Raw genomic sequence first — 18,297 nt, 5'->3', positions numbered from 1 at the left:
TCATTCTTTTTGATGGTTGAGTAATATTCCTGTGTGTGTGTGTGTGTGTGTGTGTGTGTGTGTGTGTACACACACCACGTCTTCTTTATCCATTCATCAGCTGATGGATATTTGGGTTCTCTCCATAGTTTGGCTATTGTTGATAATGCTACTATAAGGATCGGGTTGCACGTATCCCTTTGAATCTGTATTTTTGTATCCTTTGGGTAAATACCTAGTAGTGCAATTGCTGGGTCATAGAGTAGTTCTAAATTAACATTTTCAGGAACTTCCATACTGTTCTCCAGACTGGCTGCACCAGTTTGCATTCCCACAGTGTAAGAGGGTTCTCCTTTCTCCACATCCTCACCAACATCTCTTGTTTCCTGACTTGTTAATTTTAGCCATCCTGACAGGTATGAGGTGGTCTCTCATTGTGGTTTTGATTTGTATTTCCCTGATGATGAATGATGTTGAGCATCTTTTCATGTGTCTGTCAGCCATCTGGATGGCTTTTCTTTGAAAGTGTCTAATCATGTCTTCTGCCCATTCTTAACTGGGTTATTTGTTTTTGGGTTTTGAGTTTGATAAGTTCTCTGGAGATTTTGGATACTAACCTTTTATCAGATATGTTATTTACAAATATCTTCTCCCATTCCATAGGCTGTCTTTTAGTTTTGTTGATTGTTTTCTTTGCTGTGAAGAAGCTTTTTATCTTGATGAAGTCCCAATAGTTCATTTTTGCTTTTATTTCCCTTGCTTCAGGAGATGTATCTAGTAAGAAGTTGCTGTGGTTGATGTTAAAGAGATTACTGCCTGTGTTCTCCTCTAAGAATTTGATGGTTTTCTTTCTCACATTAAGGTCTTTCTTCCATTTTGAATTTATTTTTGTGTATGGTGTAAGAAAGTGGTCCAGTTTCATTCTTTTGTTGCATGTTGCTGTCCAGTTTTCCCAACACCATTTGTTGAAGAGACTGCCTTTTTTTCCATTGGATAATCTTTCCTGTTTTGTCAAAGATTAGTTGACCGTATAGTTGTGGTCTATTTCTGGGTTCTCTGTTCTGTTCCATTGACCTATATGTCTGTTTTTGTGCCAGTACCATACTGTCTTCATCACTACAGCTTTGTAATAGAGCTTAAATTCTGGAATCGTGATGCCTCTAGTTTTGTTTTTCTTTTTCAGAATTGCTTTGGCTATTCAGGGTCTTTTGTGATTCCGTACACATTTTAGGATTGTTTGTTCTAGCTCTGTGAAAAATGCTGGTGGTATTTTGATGGGGATTGCATAAAATGTGTGGATTGCTTTGGGTAGTGTAGACATTTTAACAATATTGTTCTTCCAGTCCATGAGCATGGAATGCTTTTCCATTTCTTTGTGTCTTCTTCAATTTCTTTCATAAGTGTTCTATAGTTTCAGAGTATAGATCTTTTACTTCTTTCGTTAGATTTAGTCCTAGGTATCTTACTGTTTTTGATGCAATTGTAAATGGGATCAATTCAATTCCCTGATTTCTCTTTCTGCTGCTTCATTATTATTATTATTTTTTAAAGATTTTATTTATTTGACAGAGAGAGACACAGTGAGATAGGGAACACAAGCAGGGGGAGTGGGAGAGGGAGAAGCAGGCTTCCCGCGGAGCAGGGAGCCCGATGTGGGGCTCGATCCCAGGACCCTGGGATAATGCCCTGAGCCAAAGGCCGCTGCCTAACCGACTGAGCCACCCAGGCGCCCCAATTGTTACATCTTCTTGATGGGTAGATCCCTTAATTATGATATAATGCCCTTCTTCATCTCTTGTTACAGTCTTTGTTTTAAAATCTCGTTTGTCTGGTATAAGTATGACTACTCTGGCTCTTTTGACATCCATTAGCATGATGGTTCTTCATCCCCTCACTTTCAATCTGCAGCTATGTTTAGGTCTAAAATGAGTCTCTTATAGGCAGCATATAGATGGATCTTTTTTTTTTAATCCATTCTGATACCCTTTGTCTTTTGATTGGAGGATTTAGTTCATTTACATTCAGATTTATTGAGAAATATGAATTTAGGGCCATTGTGTTACCTGTAGAATTAGTATCTGGTGATTTTCTCTGGTCCTTTCTAGTCTTTGTTGCTTTTGGTCTTTTTTTTTTCTCCACTCAAAGAATCCTCCTTAAACTTTCTTGCAGGGCGGTTTAGTGGTCACAAATTCCTTTAGTTTTTGTTTGTATGGGAAGCTCTTTATCTCTCTTTCTATTCTGAATGACAGCCTTGCTGGATAAAGAATTCTTGGCTGCATGTTTTTCCCATTCAGCATGTTGAATATTTCCTTACACTTCTTTCTTGCCTGCCAGGTCTCTGTGTACAGATCCGCTGCAAACCTGATCTGTCTTTCCTTATAGGCTAAGGACCTTTTTTCCCTTGCTACTTTCAGAATTCTTTCCTTGTCCGTATATTTTGTGAATTTGACTACGATATGCCTTGGCGATGGCTGGCTTTTGTTGAATTTAACTGGAGTTCTCTGTGCTTCTTCGATATTGATGTCTGTGTCCTTCCCCAGATTAGGGAAGTTTTTAGCTATACTTTGTTGAAATAAATCTTCGCCTTTATCTCTGTCTTCATCTTCAGGGATTCCTATCATTCGCATGTTATTATGTTTTACTAAGTTATGGAGTTCTCGAAGTCTGCCTTCATGGTCCATTACTTTTCTTTCCCTCTTCTTTTTGGCTTCATGATTTTCCATAATTTTATCTTCTGTATAGTAATACTTTGCTCCTCTACTTCGTCCATCCTTATTTTTGTGGACTCCATTTGTGTTTGCAACTTGGTTATAGTATTTTTAATTTTGGCCTGACTAGATTTTAATTCTTTTATTTTTGTGGTAAGGGATTCTCTAGTGTCTTCTATGCCTTTTTCAAGCCCAGCTAATATCCTTATAAACGTTGTTTTAAATTCCAGTTCAGACATCTTACTTATATCTGTATTGATTAAATCCCTGGCCATGAGTTCTACCTCATGTTTTTTCTTTTGGGGTGAATTTCTCAGTCTTGTCGTTTTGTCCAGAAAAGAAAAGAAGAAAGAGAAAAAAGAACAACCAAAACAAACAAAAACAAAACACAAAACAAAAAGAAAAAAACCCAAGAAAAACAAAAATACAAAACAAGATAACCAAAAAAACCCCCTAGCTCCTGGGTGTGTTTTGGTCTGCTTGTTAAAAGAATCTAGATCCCAAAATAAAATGAAATGAAAGTAGACAAAAATAAAAACTGTATCTGAAAAGTGTGTGTGTGTGTGTGTGTGTGTGTGTGTGTGTGTATAAATTTAAAAAATAAAAGAAATTAGAAAATATGAGAAAAATGAAACAATAATAAAAATAAATAGAGGATAAAAGTAAAAAAGAAACTTGATCCTATTTTCCCTAGAGCTGAAGCTTTGCAGCACTCAATCCAAATGCTTCTCCAGTGCTCAGGTGGGCGGGGCTTGGTGTATGCTGCTTGGTCTCCACTAGGTGGGGCTGTTTTGCTCCCCGATGGCTTTCAGACCTGATGGGCAGGATGAAAATGGCTGTGTCCTGCTGTCTAACCTGGGAGCTGAAAGTTCTCCCCCTATTCTTTAGTGAACCCTCACAGAAAAGCAATCAATGTTTCTACCAGTTTCCATCTAAACCCTGCATTCACCCTGCCCCAGTGGAGCCTTTTTATCTCAGGTGTGTGACTGAGTTTCAGAACTCCAAATTTTAGGGATGCCTGCGGGGCTGACCAGCACTCTTCCCTCCAGGGCAGGGTCTTGTTGCGTTTGTCGCCCGTCCCAGGAAAGCAGTCGCATGACCAGCCGCGGTATGCAGTTTATAGCAGAAAGCCAGCACCAAGATCTGCTGCTCTCTGCTGGCTTCCTGGCTCCTGTGCCTGGGAACGGTGCAGCAACTTGGTGCCATCCATTCTTCCTGCAACCCAGGGGATCCTCAGACCACCCTGTCACTCCTGGGATTCTGCCCCTTTTCGCCACCTGAGCACCTTTAATCCAGGCATGTCCCCCACGGTAGCAAATTTAAAAGTTCAGATTTTCGCGCTCTGCCCCTCCTAATATTTTGTGGTAGCCTCAGTAAGCAGGCTCCCTCCTTGCTGCGGCATCTACAGCTATGTCTCCTCCAAGTGAACTTCCGCTTCTCCTACCTTCCAAAAGGTGGTTGCTTTTCTGCTTGCAGAATTGCCGTTTTTGTTTTCTCAGACCTCCAGTTGACTTCTTGGGTGTTCAGAATAATTTGATAACTATCTAGCTGTGTTCAAGGGATGAGACAAGCTCAGGATCCTCCTACTCCTCTGCCGTCTTAACTCCGCCTTTGCTCATTTTAAAATTGGATTCTATGAATTTTTATTACTGAGTTGTAAGATTTCTTTATGTATTCTGGATAAAAGTCCCTTGTCAGGTATATGATTTGTAAATACTTTCTCCCGTTCTCTGCCTTGTCTTTTCATTTTTTTGATGATGCCCTCTGAAGTACAAAAGGTTTTAATTTTGATTAAGCCCAGTTTGTCTATGGTTTCTTCTGTTGTTTACGCATTTGGTATCATATATACGAAATCATCGCCTAATCCAAAGTCATGAAAACTTATGTATGTGTTCTTCCAGGATTATTTTGACTTAGTTCTCAGATTTAGGTCTTTATTTTGAGTTAATTTTTCTGTTTAATGGGAGGTAGAGGTTCAACATAATTCTTTTGCATGTGGATAATCCAGTTTTCTCACTACCAGTTGTTGAAAAGCTATTCTTTCATTACATTGTCATGGCACCGTTGTTTAAAAAAAAAAAAAGTCAACCATAAATATGAAAGTTTATTTCCAGAATTTATATTCTATTCCATTGATCTATCTGTATGCCGGTATACATTATTATAGCTATGTAGTAAGTTTTAAAATTGGAAGTGTGCATCCTCCAATTTTGTTTTTCTGTTCAAGATTATTTTGGCTATTTTGGATACCTTGAATGTCCATTTAAACTTTAGGATCACCTTGTCAATTTCTGCAAAAACAAACAAAAAACAAAAAAACAAAAACCAAGCTGGGGTTTTTATATAGATTGTATCAAAATTGTAGATTAATTTAGGGAGTATTGGCATCTTAACACTATTAAGTCTTCTTATCTATGAAAGTAGACTGTCTTTCCATTTATTTAAGGTTGTTTAATTTCTTTTAACAAAATGTTGTAGCTTTTAGTGTACAAGTCTTATACTTCTTTTCTTAAATTTATTCCTGCTTTTGATACCATTGTATCAAAAAATTGTATTTTCCTAGTTTACTTGTCAGATAGCTCATTGAAAGTATATAGAAATAGTTGATTTTTGTACATTAATCTTGTATCATGTAACCTTGCTGAACTTGTTTATTAGTTTTAATTTTTTTTTTAGAGGATTTCTTAGGGTTTTCCATATACAATTGACCTTTGAACAACGTGGGTTTAGAGGCACTGACCCCCACATGGTCAAAAAACTATGTATAACTTTGACTCTGCCAAAACTTAATTACTAATACTATTGACCAGAAAAGCCTCAGTGATGATATAAACAGTCAATCAACACATATTTTGTATGTTATATGCATTACATTTATATACATAAAATTAATATACAGTAAACATATAACACAATATACAGTAAAGTAAGATAGGGAATAGAAAATATTATTAGGAAAACCATAAGGAAGGGGAAATACATTTATAGTACCATACTGTATAAAAAAAAGAAATATCCGTGTATAAGTGGGCCTGTGAAGTTCAAGCCATGTTTTTCAGGGGTCAACTGTATAAACTCATGCCCTCTGCAAATCAAATAGATTAATTTTACTTCTTCCTTTCCAATTTGAATGCTTTTTATATCTTTCCTCTTTTTTTTTTTGGCCTAATTGCCCTGGCTAGCACTGCCAGGACATTTTTTAAATTGAAGAATATTTTTTTTTTATTATTATTTTGAAATTTGAAATGTTTCTTTGACATGAAGCAATGAATGTCTAAAATAATTAGGAAAAGGCAAATACATTTATGAGAAATTCCCAAATAATCCCATTTAGGACATTTCTGAATAGAATTGTCAAGAGCAGACATTCTTTTCTCTTTTAGATTTATTTATTTATTTAAAGAGTGTGTGCGGGGGGTCGGGGAGGACCAGAGGGAGAAGGAGAGAGAAACTCAAGCAGACTCCTCACTGAGTGTGGGGCTCGATCTTCTGAACCATGAGCCAAAACCAAGAGTCGGTTGCTTAACCGACTGTACTACCCAGATACCCCCTGCCTTTTTTTTTTTAATTTATTTATTCATTGGAGAGAGTGTGTGTGAGCAGGGGGAGGGGCAGACGGAGAGGGAGATAGTCTCTATGCTGAGCAGAGCCAGATGCAGAACTTGATCCCAGGACCCTGAGATTATGACCTGAGATGAAATCAAGAGCCGGCTGCTTAACTGCCTGAACCACCCAGGCACCCCAAGAGCAGACATTCTTATCTTGTTCATTAGGGACAAAGAATACAGTCTTTTATCACTAAATATGATGTTAGCTGTGCATTTTTATAGATGTCCTTCATTAGGGTGAAAAAGTCCCCTTCTATCCTTCTATTCCTAGTTGGTTGGGGGTGTTTTTTTGTTTGTTTGTTTTTGTTGTTTTTGTTTTTTAATCATGAGGGGGTGTTGATTTATTTCAAATACTTTTTTCTGCATCTCTTAAGATGATGTGACTTTTGTCCTTCTATTGATGTGTAGTGTATTACATTAATTAAATGATTTTTGGTTATAAATCAACCTTGCATTTCTGGTATAAATCCAGTTTGATGAGGTCTGTAATCCTTTTTATATATTGTTGGATTTAACTTGCTAGTATTTTTTTGTGAGGATTTTTACTTCTATATTCATAAAAGATATTAGTCTGTAGTTTTTTTTCTTTCAGTGTCTTTGTGTAGTTTTGGTGCGATGGCAATGCTGGCTTTATAGAAAGAGTTAGGAAGTGTTCCGTCCTTTTTTGTTTTGTTTTTCATAATATTATGTGGAAGATTGGTGTTTATTCTTACTTAAGTGTTTCTGTAATATACCAGTGAAGCCATCTGGGCCTGGCCATTTGTGGTGGTAATTTATTGATTTTTTTTTTAATCTCTTTACTTGTTACAGATCTATTTAGATTTTTTTATTTCTTCTGTGTCAGTTTTTTTTTTTTTTAAGATTTTATTTATTTATTTGAGAGAGAGAGAGTGAGATAGAGAGAGCCCAAGAGGGGGTAGGGTCAGAGGGAGAAGCAGACTCCCTGCTGAGCAGGGAGCCCAATGTGGGACTCGATCCCGGCACTCCGGGATCATGACCTGAGCCGAAGGCAGTTGCTTAACCAACTGAGCCACCCAGGCGCCCCTCTTCTGTGTCAGTTTTAGTAGTGTCTGTATTTTTCTAGTAAATTGTCCATTTCATCTAGTTTATCTAGTTTGTTGGCCTATAGTTTATAGTACTCCCCTTACTCTGTAAGGTTGCTTGTTATGTTCCCTCTTTCACTGCTGATTTTATTAATGTGAGTCTTCTTTTTTTTCTTGGTCAGTCCAACTGAAGATTTGTAAATTTTGTTGATTTTTTTATTTTCAAGGAACCAACTTTTGGGTTTGTTGATTTTCTTTTTTATTTTTCTATTTTACTGATTTGTACTCTAGCCTTTACTATTTTCTTCCTTTTGCTTGCTTTAGGATTAGTTTGCTCTTCTTTTTCAAGTGTCTTAAAGTGGAAGGGTTAGGTTATTGATTTGACATTTTTCTTCTTTTTTAATATAGGCATTTATAGGCATAAATTTCTACTGAGCAGAAATTTTAACTGTATCCCCTTAATTAGGGTAACTGTTGTGTTTCTCTTTTCATTTTCAAAATAATTTTGTAATTTCTTTTGTGAGTTATTTGATTCATTGGTTATTTAAGAATGTGTTGTTTACTCTGTACTTATTTCTGAGTTTCCCCAAATTTTATTGATTTACAGTTTTACTTCAGTGTGGTCATAGAACATACTTTGAATGATTTCAGAAGTTATTGAGCATTGTTTTATGGTCTCATATATGATCTCTGCAGGAGAATGTTCCATGTGCAATTGAGAAGAATGTATACTTTGATGTTGTTGGATGAAATGTTCAACAGATGCGTGTTAGCTTTAGTGGGCTTACAGTGTTGTTCAGGTCTTCTGTTTCCTGGTTGATCTGACAAGTTCTATGTATTGAGAGTAAGATATTGAAGGCTCCAGTATTATTGTTGAATTATCTGTTTTTCTTTTCAATTTTGTAAGTTTTTTACTATGTGTAATTTGGGACTTTGGTGCCTATATGTTTATAATAGTTATATCTTTCTGACGTATTGGCCTTTTCATCATTATAAAATGTTCTTATTTCTGATAATGTATTTTTGCTTTAAAATTTATTTTGTTTGTATTAGTATAGTCATTCCAGCTTTTATATGGTGGCTGTTTGTATATCTATTTCATCCTTTTACATTTAAACCACTTGTAATTCTATTTATGTGTTTCCTGTACTTGGCATACAGTTGGAGCTTCATTTTTAAAATCCATTTTGACAATCTGTCTTTTGAATGAATTTTTTTTTTAAGATTTTATTTATTTATTTGACAGAGAGACAGCGAGAGAGGGAACATAAGCAGGGGGAGTGGGAGAAGGAGAAGCAGGCTTCCCGTGGAGCAGGGAGCCAGATGCAGGGCTCGATCCCAGGACCCTGGGATCATGACCTGGTGCCACCCAGGTGCCCCACATGAATGTTATTCTTGACGTTGGATTTACATTGCCATTTTACTTTTTGTTTTCTGTGTTTCATGTCCGTTTTTTTCCTTTTATTGCTTTCCTTTGCAATAAGTTAATATTTTCTAATGTATCATTTTAATTCATTATTGATTTTTTTTAAACTATATTATTTTGCATTATTCTCTTGGGGGTTGCTAGGGCTTACCATATACATCTTTAATGATTAGAATTTACTTCAGATGAATACTAGGTCAATTTCAGTAAGATATAGAAACATGATTCCAATATAGCTCTATTTGTTTCCTCTTTTATATTACTTGTATGTATATTATATGTTATAAGCTCAATGATACGTTGTTTTAATTATTACTTCATATAATTTTATATTTACTAATGCACCTGAGAGAAGAAAGGAGAATAAGTATATATTTATAATGGTTTATCTTAGCCTTCTTATTTATTATTTCTGGTTCTCTTTATTCTTGTGGATTTGAGTTACCAGCTAATGCCATCTACTTACTTTAATATGGCTCTCCAATGCATGCTAATTGAAAACTCAACTTTCAGGCAGCAGCTGGGAAGTCAGGATATTATATATGCAGTTTAGTCCCTGTTAGGGAGAAACTGGAAGGTGGGTGTTTTTGGTTACTTACTCTGTGCTGAGCTAGTGGGAGTAGTCACTGGAAATGCTTGTGTTTCCAAGTTAGAGTCATTTCATTGTTTTGTATGTTCCAGGATACTCAGGAGATACCAAGCACTATCAGATCCCAGAGTTAGGTGATTTGGAAGTTAGTTCCTGGCGTGGCAGTTGGAGTGCTAGTTGTGTGGACAAGCGCTTTTCAGGGAGAGGCTGGAGGCTGGTTTTACTGTTCAGGTGACCTGAAAGTAGACTGCAGGGGTTGTGCTCACCAGATCTGTCAAGCTTCTGGGAGGATCTTAGTCAGTTCCCACATTCAGGCTGATTACAAGCCAGAACCTCAAGCATCACCTGGGAAAGTATGCAGTCATAGCCCTTCTAGGGAAAGACAGGGATGGGTATTTTTGCTTGCATCCTCTCTGCTGAGCCCTAGGGGTGGGGAGGAATAGTGGATAGTGAGTGCTTCCACACCTGTTAAAAACTACTTTTTTGTTGAATATGGTCCTCCAGAACTTGTGAATGCCAAGCCCCAGTGGCTATCAGAGCTAGTCCTGTCCCTCATGTGGCAGCCATAAAAATTGGGATGCTAGATGTGTGGGCACACTTCTTCTAGAGAGAAGCTGGAGACTTGGTTTTATTGTTGGAGTGAGCCAGAGGGAGAATGGAAGTGCCCACCAGCTCTTTGGGCCTTGGGGATGATTGAAATCAGCACTTGGATGTGTGCTGGTTACAAGTTGGACCCTCATGTACAGCATGCAGTCAAACCTTTTCCAGGGAATGACTGGGAGATGGGTGTTTTTGCCTGCGCCCTCTGTATTGAGTCCTAGATGGTAGCCATGCTGGGTGCACCTGGTTTTGTTATGGTGTGTGGGACTCATGGACACAAGCCCTATTGGCTTTCAGAGCTAGGCGGTTTGGGGGCTAGTCCCTTGGGTGGCAACCTTAAAAATTGGAGTGCTAGGGGCACCTGGGTGGCTCAGTTGGTTAAGTGTCTGCCGCTTAAGAGTGTGCTGGAGATTGTCTCCCTCTTCCACTCCTTCTCCCTCTGCCCCTCCCTGCTCACATACGTTCTTCTCTCTCTAATAAATAAAATCTTTTTTTTTTTTTAAAGATTTTATTTATTTGACAGAGAGATAGTGAGAGCAGGAACACAAGCAGGGGGAGTGGGAGAGGGAGAAGCAGGCTTCCTGCTGAGCAGGGAGCCCAATGCGGGGCTCGATCCCAAGACCCCGGGATCATGACCTGAGCCAAAGGCCGATGCTTAACCAACTGAGCCACCCAAGTGCCTCTAAATAAATAAAATCTTAAAAAAAAAGAGAAAATCAGTGACAACTAGAGTTGGTTCTTCAAAAAGTTCAACAAAACTGACAAACTGTTAACTTGACTAAGAGGACTCCAATAACTAAAAATCACAAAAGAAAGATAACATTACTACTTATATTACAGATGTAAAGGTTTATAAGAGTGTACTGTGAACAACTGTAGAGTAAAAATTGGATAACCTAGAAGAAATGGACAAATAACTAGAAACATACAACCTACCAAGACTGAATCATAAAGAAATAGTAAAATTGATTAGACCTATTACTAGTAAGGAAATTGAATTAATGATCAAAAACCTCCTAGGAAATAAAATCCCAAGGACCAAATGGCTTTACTGATGAAGTCTACCAAACATTTAAAGAAGAATTAACACCAGTCCTTCTCAGACTCTTCCAAAGAACTGAAGAGAAAGGAGCACTTCCTGACACATTCTGTAATGGCAACATTACCCTGATACTAAAGTCAGACCCCACAAGCAAGAGAAACTACATTCCAATATCCCTTATATATAACAAAGCAAAAATCGTCAACAAAGTACTAGTAAACCAACTTCAACAGCACATTAAAAGTATTATACACCATAACCAAACTGGACTTATTCCTGGAATGGGAGTATGGTTCAATATATGAAAATAAATATAATATACATTAACAGAATGTAGGGGGAAAAAAAATCTCACAATCATCTCAATTCATGTAGAAAACACATTTGATAAAATCCAATACCCTATCATGATAAAAACACCCAACAAACTAAAAAAAAAAGAGAAGTAAACTGACTCACCATAATAAATAGCATATATTTTAAAAAACACATTTAACAATATATACTCAATGACAAAAGACTGAAAGCTTTTCTTTCAAGATCAGGAATAAGACAAGGATGCACACTTTCACCACTTTTTTTTTTTTTTTTAAGATTTGAGAGAGTGAGAGCATGAGTGAGGGGAGGGGCAGAGGGAGAGGAGCAGGGGAAGCAGACTCCCCACTGAACGTGGAGCCCGACACAGGGCTTAATCTTATGACCCTTATTAGATCACGACTTGAGCCGAAACCAAGAGTTAGACACTTAACCAACTGAGCCCCCCAGGTGTGCCCCACACCACTTCTTTTCATCATAGTACTGGGAATCCTGGCCAGAGCAATTAGGCAAGAAAGAGAAATAAAAGGCATTCAGATTGGAAAGGAAGAAGTGAAATTACCTCTTTGCAGATGACATGATCTTACATGTAGAAAACCATACAGATTCCACTAAAAAATTGTTAGAACTAATAAACGAATTCAGCAAAGTTGCAGGATACAAAATCAACGTGCAAAAATAAGTTGCATTCCTAAACACTAACAACGAACAATCCCAAAAGGAAATCAGTAAAACAATTCAACTTACGAGAGCATCAGAAAGAATAAAATATTTGAGATAAACTTAACCAAAGTGACAAAAGACTTATACCCTGAAAACTACCAAACTTTGCTGAAATTAAAAGACACAAACATTCTATGGATGTTAATCCTATCATGGATTGACAGGCTTAATATGGTTAAGATGTCAGTACTGCCCAAAGCAATCTATAAATTTGATACAATTCCTATTAAAATCCCAATGATGTTTTTTGCAGAAATAGAAAAATCCATCCTATAATCTATATGGAATCTCAAGGGACCTCTAATAGTCAAAATAATATTGAAAAAGAACAAAGTCAGAGCTCTCCTACTTCCTGATTTTAAAACTTCCTACAAAACAGGGCGCCTCGGTGGCTCAGTTGGTTAAAGCATCCGACTCTTGATTTCAGCTCAGGTCATGATCTCAGGGTTGTGATATCCAGTCCTGCATGTTGGGCTCCACACTCAGCTTAAGATTCAGTCTCTCTCTCCCTCTCCCTCTGCTCCTCCCCACCCACTGCATGCTTGCTCTCTCTTAAAAAAAAAAAAAAAAATTAAAACTTACTACAAAGCTACAGTAATCAAAGTAGGATGGTGCTAACATAAACAGACACAAAGACCAATAAAATAGCATAGATAGCTCAGAAATAAATACATATAAGTCAAATGACTTTGACAAGGGTACCAAGACCATTCAAAGAAAGGATAGTTCTTTCAACAAATGGTATTGGGAAAACAAGATATCCACATGCACCACATGCAAAAGAATAAAATTGGACCCTTATACCATATAAAAAATTAAAGACCTTACATTTGAGTCAAAGACCTAAATGTAAGAGCTAATATATAAAACTCTTAGATGAAAACATAAGGGAAAAGCTTCATGACATTGGATTTGGCAATGATTTCCTGGGCATTAAAAGCACAGGCAACAAAAGAAAAAATAGATGATTGGACTTCATCAGAATTAAAAACTTTTTGCATCAAAGGGCAAAAGACCCTAAAGACAACCCATGGAATGAAGGAAAATATTTTTCAATCATATATCAGATATCCAGAATATATAAAGATCTCCTAGGATTCAATAAAAATAAGTTAACCTGGTTTAAAAATGCACACAGGACTTGGACAATCATTTCTCCAAAGAAGATAAACAATGGCCAACAAGCTCATGAAAAGATACTCAGCATCACTAATCGTTAGGGAAATGTAAATCAAAACTGTATTGCATATATGTTAGGATGACTATAATCAAACAAAATCATAAATATGGACAAGGATGTGAAGAAATTGGAACTCTTGTGCATAGCTTGTGGGAACTTAAAATGGAAAAACCACTGTGGAAAACAGTATGACAGTTCATCAAAAAATTAAATATAGAATTACCATATGGTCTAGCAATCCCACTACTGGGCGAATACTCAAAAGAAATGAAAGCAAGAACTTGAAGAGATATTCGTACACCCATGTTCATAACAGCATTATTCACAATAGCCAGAAAGTAGAAACAACCAAAGTATCCATCAATGGATTAGTGGATTAAAAAAATGTGGTATATGCACACAATAGAATATCATCCTGCCTTAAAAAGAAAAGAAATTCTAATACATGTTATAACATGAATGAACCCTGAAGATATTTTGCAAAATGAAACCTGCTGGACACAGAAGGACCTTATGATTCCACTTATATGAGGTGCTTAAAGTAATCAGGTTCATAGAGACAGAAAATAGAATGGTAGTTGCCAGTGGGTAGGAAGAAGGGTAAATGGAGACATTGTTTAAGGGTACAGAGTTTAAATTTGAGAAGATGAAAAAGTTCTGGAGATGGATGGTAGTGATGCTTGTACAATGATATGAATATAGACACCAGACCAAGATGTTGACATAGGAAGTTCCTGGATTTTCCCTCCTCCCATGAATGCACAGAATATACAGCTACACATGGAGTAATTCCCTCTGAGAGAAATCCAGAAACTAGCTAGGTGATGCCTACAAATCAAGCAACTAAGAAAATACTGACATAGTTTTACAGGAAAGACTGAGACTTACTCTTGCCACAAACCCTACCCTCACTACAGCATCATACAATCAAGAGGGAACCCCTAATTCCCAGCTTCCTTCTGAGAAGCAAAGAGTTGGGACCACACATCTAGCACTCCAATTTTTTTTAAAGACTTTATTTGAGAGAGAGAGAGAGAGTGAGTGAGTGAGTGAGTGAGAGCACGAGCAGGGGGAGAGGTAGAGAGAGGAAGAAACAGCCTCCCCACTGAGCAGGGAACCTGACACGGGGCTGGATCCCAGGACCCTGGGATCATGACCTGAGCTGAAAACTAGAGTCGGATGCATACCCAACTGAGCCACCCAGATGCCCCTCTATTTTTAAAAAAAAAATTTTTTTTATAATTCCACTTTATCTCTGCTGTAATAATTATTATTCCCTTGTTTCTTCTAGCTTTGGGTTTAGTTCTTCTTATTCTTGTTTCTTAAAAGTATAAGTTAGGTTGTTGATTTGCAATATTTCTTACTTTTTCAATGTAAGCAATTATAGCTATAAATTTCTTTCTTGGCACTACTTTTGCTACATCACCTAAGTTTTGGTATGTTGTGTTTTCATTTACATTTGTCTCAAGGTGTTTTCTAATTGTCCTTGCTATTTCTTCTTTTACCTCTTTTTAAATGCCCTTAGGTTTGAACTTTACCCCACACTCACTCACTCTCTTTCTCTCTTTCTTTTTCTTTTTTAAAGATTTATTTATTTATTTGAGAGAGAGAAAGAGCAAGAGTATGAGTGGGGGGTGAGGGGCAGAGGGAGAGGGAGAAACAGACTCCCCACTGAGCAGGAAGCCTGACTTGGGACTCCATCCCAGGACCCTGAGATCATGACCTGACCTGAAGGTAGACGTTTAACCTACTGAGCCACCCAGGCATGCCCCTCCCACACTCTGTTTCAAATAAAGTAAGTTTCTTTAGGAAGAACTTTGGAGGTCTTTTCTCACAGACTGCCTCTCTTACTGGGCAGACTTTCTGAGCCATTGATCTGGAATTGGCTCCATTCAAAATGCATCAGCCTCACTGGTTTTCTAATCTAGGAAATGACTGTGTACTTACTGTTTCCTGTGCTTGTTTATTTATTACTAAAATCTCTGTATCTCTTGAATGATTGCCTAGCACAAACCACATTTTCATTTTTGGTGACTCCCTGCTTTATGTGCAGTGTGCTGGTTGGAGATAGTTGTCTCTGATTTACTGTTTGCCCCTCTCAGCATGGATCCTTTGTCCTGAAGGTGAGCTAGGGTGAAGGTGACCAGGGCCCCAGTGTTCTTGGTTTTGTGTACTTTGCCATATTCACCAGGATTTAGCCTTTGCAGTTTAGAGCTGGAGAGGATGACAAATGGTGGTGACCTTCCCTTCCTGCTGAAATACCATATTCCTTAACTGGAGCTGAGGGGAGAAGGAGCCCTGTGGTCTTCGCCACTGCAGTCCAGAGTGGAGCTTCCATCTGACTGACCTAATGGTGTCGGGGAAGTGGGTTGTGGCTCAAATGCCACAAACTTTTGATTTTCTTACTTTAGCTCTCCTTTAGCATAAATTTCTCATCAACCTAATAACTATCATTCTTGGTTTAACAGAGCAGTTGTTTTGAAGGAACAGTTTCTCCTAGTCTTAAAATAATCTCTTTGATAATAAGAATATTCTTCTATATCGTCTGCTTTTTTTTTTTTTTTTTTTAGTTTTTATTTGACACAGAGAGAGAGACAGCTAGAGAGGGAACACAAGCAGGGGGAGTGGGAGAGGGAGAAGCAGGCTCCTGGCTGAGCAGGGAGCCCGATGTGGGGTGCCCCTATATCCTCTGCTTTTATAGAGATACTGTTTGGATATTAAGAGGACTTCTAATTTGAGACTTACTTATATGATTTATAGTTGGTAGCTTCTCAGTTTTTATATTAAATATTGGGTAAGTATGTGTACTCAAAATGATTGGAATTTTGTGGGAGTATTTTCTCAGTCCTGTCTGAGCAATTTTACCAGTATGAATAGATATAAGAGCTATATTCAGAATTTACAAATTGAAAAGTTGATAAATGTAAAACCAGGAAGGAGAATGTTACACTAGAGGTCTCCATAAGCAACAGATACTTTATCATACTCATTTCTGTTATAGTACAGTGTCTGGCATAGAATGTAAATTTCTTGAAGGCAGAATCTTTATCTCTGGGAGTACCTGAGTTATAGTAGGGATTCAGCAAATTTGTTCAGTGAACCAGTGTATCAATAAAACAAAGAATCGGGGCGCCTGGGTGGCTCAGTCGTTAAGCGTCTGCCTTCGGCTCAGGTCATGATCCCAGGATTCTGGGATCAAGCCCTGCATCGGGCTCCCTGCTCGGCAGGGAGTCTGCTTCTCCCTCTCCCACTCCCCCTGCTTGTGTTCCCTCTCTCGCTGTGTCTCTCTCTGTCAAATAAATAAATAAAAAATCTTTAAAAAATAAAATAAAATAAAACAAAGAATCAAAATGTGGCAATTAATGTTTCAGGTTGACCTGTTGGGAATAAATTATGAAGTAGGAAATAACCAAAATGTCCATAAATATATTGAGCAGTTTGCCATCTCAGGGTTTCATTAGTGTTCTTCAGTGAGCATGAAAAACCATATTTAAGGGGCGCCTGGGTGGCTCAGTCATTAAGCGTCTGCCTTCAGCTCAGGTCATGATCCCAGGGTCCTGGGATCGAGTCCCGCATCAGGCTCCCTGCTCAGCGGGAAGCCTGCTTCTCCCTCTCCCACTCCCCTTGCTTGTGTTCCCTCTCTCACTGTCTCTGTCTGTGTCAAATAAATAAATCTAAAAAAAAAAAAAAGAAAAAGAAAAACCATATTTAAGAATCTGGTAGCCTGATGTTTGCTGTTTTTAGGGTGATTTATGCCATCTGTTTTCTGCTTGCCCTCAGAAGCTCTGTGGAAAAAAACTTGAGGATAAAAATTCCAACTTTAGGATTTATTTTGCTATCTGACAAGTAGGAAATATATTGGAGATATACCAACATCTTGGGGTCACCTTTACACCTTTATGTCTAGCTTGTTTTATATGTCTCATTTAGGAGTATTTGAGTCAGTGTGACTCACAGCACCATCAATTAGTAGCTGAATCTTGGGTGTGTTATCTTCTTTGAAGCTTAAGTATTTTCTTCTCTAAAACGGGGATGATAATGCCTGAGATTTCTGATCCTCATTTGTGAGCCTAAAGCTGTCTGTGTGTTCTAGGACTTCAATTTAGTTATGATAGTTAACTTCAACAGCCACAAATGAGTCGAAAAACCAATTGTCTATAAACCACGTATCAAACTTCTATATAATACAATGAAAGATGGGATTAATAGGATAATAGAAAGGTATAAGAGGGAGAAGAAAAAAAGGTGACCTAGACTGCTAATAATTTTAATAATAAGCGCATGTGAACTTTTGCCATAAAGGTGGTGATTATATTAGCACAATGATAAAATTATTAGAGCGCTAGGCTGAGAATAGGGAAACCTGAAACTTAGTGCTGGTTTAATCCCTATATTTGTGGAGATGAGTACTGGGAAGAACATTGGCTTTGGGGTCAGTGTTACTAGGCTTCAAATTATGGTGCTATCACTGGGCGAGTTATTCAACTTCTTTAAGTCTGTCCACTTGTCTATAGTAATACCTATCCAAAGCATTAGGGTAAGGAAAATAGCTGTTATTTATTATTTCTTGCTCTTATTTTGGGTTTTGTTTGCTTTCCCCCACTTTTTCTAGTTTCTTTAGATGAATATGGAGGCCACTGATTTGAGACCTTTTCCTCTTTTCTAATATAAATATTTAGTGCTATAAGTACTATGTTAGTTGTGTCTCACAAATTTTGGTAAGTTGTGTTTTTATTTTCATTCACTTCAAATGTTTAGGGCTCCTTTGGCCCATTTCTGAGGCAATAGTTTCCTGAGGACTCTATTTGGTGTTCTGTATTAGAAAGTTTTCCCACTCTGGCCATTAAGAATACAACAATTCCCAGCCCTGTGTAGACTCCAGGGGTTGTTCTGCTTACTCCTTTCATTCTCACTTTTGATAGCTCCCTCCCACAAAATGCAGATTATTACTCAGCCAAGGACTTGAGTGGACACCTGCATGTATCTAGAGTTCTCTCTTTGTAGCTCCCTTATTCCCAATATGGTGTCCCAGAAAACTTTAGCTGCCTTGGCCTCTCCATACTCTGAACTCTGTCTCCTCAACT

General features: G+C 37.7%; 1 protein-coding gene across 6 annotated transcripts in view; it reads left to right on the top strand.

Annotated features, from left to right (window-relative positions):
* The window catches only part of RNF13 (ring finger protein 13), a 219,542-nt gene that overhangs the window by 99,213 nt on the left and 102,032 nt on the right, over positions 1 to 18,297 (top strand). The window lies entirely within an intron of this gene.

Source organism: Halichoerus grypus, chromosome 1, assembly GCF_964656455.1.
Source record: "Halichoerus grypus chromosome 1, mHalGry1.hap1.1, whole genome shotgun sequence".
NCBI classification, from domain to species: Eukaryota; Metazoa; Chordata; class Mammalia; order Carnivora; family Phocidae; genus Halichoerus; species Halichoerus grypus.
Note: the sequence above shows the minus strand (reverse complement) of the source record. Positions and strands in the feature narration are given on the sequence as shown.